The following is a 4,256-nucleotide window of genomic DNA, read 5'->3' as shown; positions in this document are numbered from 1 at the left end:
TAAAAAGGTGTTTACTATGAGGTGATAAGCAAAAAAAATAATTAAATGCAACAAAGACACTGTATGAACTGCTTTTATAATGAAAAGACATTTCTAACTGGCGATAAGCAGTCAGACAAAACGGATTGTGATAATGCAAGTACGTGATTCATTTTACGATACACCTAAATAAAATTGTGCTTAGAAGGATGCAATAAGCACTAGAAAAAATTAAATGCGACAACGATGTTGTATGGACTAGATTTATCATGAAAATGCATTTACTAAGAAGTGATAATGCAACTGCATGATTTATTTTATGATACACTTAGATAAAATCATGTTCACAAGCATACGATAAGCACAATAAATCCTATGATAAGACAACTGCAGCATTCATTTTACTATACACTCAAGTAAAATTATGTTTACAAGGATGTGATAAGCACTCAAAAAAATTAAATGCCACAATGACACTGTATGGACTGGTTTACGATGAAAAGGCAGTTACTAAGAAATGGTAAGTGGTCAAACAAAATAAATTGTGATAACACAATTGCAGGTTTCATTTTATCATACACTTAAATAAAATCACCTCTCAGTAAACACCTTTTTATCGTCAAACCGTCGATAAAATTTGATTATCGCATCTAATTTTTCCAAGTGCTTATTGCGTTCTTGTAAACAAGATCTTGTTTGGATGTATAGTAAAACCAAATCTACGGTTGCATTATCATAGTTTGTTTTGTCCAACTGCTTATCGCCTCCTAGTAAAAATGTCTTTTTTTGTCAAACCCCTTTATACATTGTTGCTTTTGCATTGAACTTTTTTGAGTGCTTATCATCTCTTTGTAAATACGATTTTACTTGAGTGTACCATAAAACGAACCCTACAGTTGCATTTTCGCAATCTATTTTGTTCGACTACTTATTGCTTCTTAGTAAATGCCTTTTATCGCAAAACCAATCCATACAATCTTGTTGTCGTATTTAATTTTTTTGAGCGCTTATCACGTCCTTGAAAACATGATTTTATTTTAGTGTATGGTTAAACAAATCCCACTATTGCATTATCGTAATAATTTTTGTTCAATAGTTTATTGCCTCTTAGTGTTGTTGTTGCATTTATTCTTTTCGAGTGTTTATCACATCCTCTTAATCATGATTTTGTTTTTGTTATATCAGAACAAATCCTACTATGACTATCTATTTTGTCAGATCGTATCACAATCTGTTTTGTCTGACTGCTTATCATCTCTTAGTAAATGCCTTTTTGTCATGGAACCAGTCCATATAGTGTTGTTGTCGCATTTAATTTTTCTGAGTGTGTATTGGGTCCTTGTAAACATCAGTTTACTACAGTTGTGCATATTGTGTCCTTGTAAACATGACTTTATTTGAGAGTAACGTAAAACAGATCCTACATTTGTGTTATCGCATTATTTTTTGTTCATCTGCTTATTGCCTCGTAATAAATGCCATTTTATCATAAAACCAGTTCATACAGTAAAGTTATCATATTTAATTTTTTGAGTTCTTATCACCTCCCTGGAAACATGATTTTACTAGAGTCTATCAGAAGATGAATCTTGTAATTGTATTATTACAACCCATTTTGTCTGACTGCTTATTGCCTCTTAGTAAATGCCTTTTTGTCATAAGACAAGTTCAGATAGTGTCGTTGTAGCATTGAGTTTTTTCGAGTGCTTATCATGTCTTTGTAAACATGATTTCATTTGTGTGTCTCTTAAAGTGAACCCTGTAGTTGTGTTATCACAATATGTTTTGTTCGATTGCTTATTGGCTTTTGGTAAATGCATTTTTATCTTAAAGCCAACCCGTACAATGTCATTATTATGTATAATTTTTTGAAGAGCTTATCGTGCCCTTTTATGTGCAATTTTACTTCAGTGTATCGTAAAACGAATCATGTAGTTGTGTTGTCACAATCTATTCTACCCGACTACTTATCATTTCTTAGTAAATGTCTTTTTATCGTAAAAGCAGCCCATACATTGTCATCATCACATTTGATTCTTCTGAGTGCTTGTCGTGCCTTTGCAAACACAATTTTACTAGGGTGTATCATAAAAAAAATCCTGCAGTTGCTTTTTCATAATCTATTTTGTCTGCTTACATATTGGCTCTTAGTAAACACCTTTGTCAAAGCAATCCATACAATGTGGTTGTCACATTTAATTTTGTGGATACTTATTGCAGCCTTATTGCACCATTTTTTATTTGACTGCATATCGCCTCTTAGTAAATTCTTTTTTATCGTAAAATCAGTCCATACAATGTCATGGTTGTATTTATTTTTTTCGAGTGTTTATCGTGTCATTGTAATCACAATTTTATTTGAGTGTATTATAAAATGAATCCTGGATTATCGCAATTTGATTTGTCTGATTGCTTGTAGCCTCTTAGTAAATGCTTTTTATCATAAAACTAGTTCATGCAGTGTCGTTATAGATACGATTTCACTAAGTGCTTCTCATGTCCTTGTAGACACAACTTTACTTGAGTGTATCGTAAAACGAGTCCTGTAGTTACATTACTTGCAATTTTTTGTGCTTATCGTGTCTTAGTAAACACAATTTTATTTGAGTATATTGTATGTGAGTGTATCGGAAAACAAATCCTATAGTTGTGTTATCACAATCTGTTTTGTTCGACTGTTTATTGTCTATTAGTAAACATCTTTTTATCATAAAAACAATACATACAATGTCTTTGTTGCAGTTAATTATTCTAAATGCTTATTGCGTCTTTCTAAACATGGTTTTATTTCGTTGTATCGTAAAACAAATCCTATAGTTATGTTATTGCAATCTATTTTGTCTCACTACTTATCGCCTTTTAGTGTAAGCATTTTTATTGTAAAACCAGTGAATGTAGTATCATTGTCACATTTAATTTTTTTGAGTGTTTATTATGTCCTTGTAAACATGATTTTACTTGATTGTGTCTTCAAATGAATCATGAAATTGCATTGTTACACAATTTTTAGTGCTTATCCATCCATGTAAACATGGTTTTATTTAAGTGTATCATAAAATGAATCCTCAGTTTTGTTATCACATAATTTTTTGTTTGATTGTTTATCACTAGTGGTAAACACATTTTTATCATAAAACCATTCCACATAGCATCATTGTTGCATTTAAATTTTCTGAGTGCTTATCGTTTCTTTGTAAAGAATATTTTATTTGTGTGTAACTTCAAACAAATCCTACAGTTGCATTATCACACGATTTTTTGTCTGACTACTTATAACCTCTTAATAAACATTTTATTGTAAAACCAGTCTATACAATCGTTGTTGCATTTGATTTTTTTTTTGTTTTTTTTTTTGCAACCTTAGAAACACTATTTTATTAAATGGATCCAAAAATGAATCCTACAACTGCATTATCGCAATTTGTTTTTCTAGACTGCTTAATGGCTCTTAGTAAATGCATTTTTATCATCCAACCAATCCATATAATGTCATTGTTGCATTTAGTCTTTTCAAGTAATTATCTCATTCTTATAAACATGATTTTATTTGAGTGTTTCGTAAATGAATCATATAGTTGTGTTATTATAATTTGTTTTGTCTGACTGCTTATCGCCTCTTGGTAGACACTTTTTTATTGTAAAACTAGTCTATATTATGTCGTCTTATTTAATTTTTTCGAGTGCTTATCATACTTTTATAAACACGATTTTATTTGAGTGTATTGTAAAACGAAACCTGCTTTGTTTTACTGCAATCTGTTTTGTCTGACTGGTAATCGCTCCTTAGTAAATGCCTTTTTTTTAATGTAAAATCAGTCCATATAGTGTCATAAAATAAATCCTACAGTTGCATTGTCGAACGATTTTTTGTGTTTATCACATCCTTGTAAACATGTCTATTTGGGTGTATTGTGAAATGAATCTTGCAGTTGCGTTATCGCAATCTATTTTGTCCGACTATTTTTTGCTTTCATTAAACAACTTTTTATCATAAAACCAGTCAATACACTGTCATTGTTGCATTGAATTTCATCAAGTACTTTTCTAGGCCTTGCAGAAATGATTTTATTGCCTCTTAGTAAACACCTTCTTTTCGTAAAACCCAGCATACAATGTTGTCTTTACATTTATTCGATGTGCTTATCATGTCTATGTCAACATGATTTTACTTGAGTGCATCATAAAATGAATCCTGCCTCTGCACTATCCAATGATTTTTTGTGTTTATTGGAACCTTGTAAACACAATTGTATGTGAATGTTTCTTAAAATGAATAT

Source organism: Nymphaea colorata, chromosome 3 (assembly GCF_008831285.2).
Source record: "Nymphaea colorata isolate Beijing-Zhang1983 chromosome 3, ASM883128v2, whole genome shotgun sequence".
In the NCBI taxonomy this organism is placed as follows: Eukaryota; Viridiplantae; Streptophyta; class Magnoliopsida; order Nymphaeales; family Nymphaeaceae; genus Nymphaea; species Nymphaea colorata.
This window is presented reverse-complemented; position numbering follows the sequence as displayed.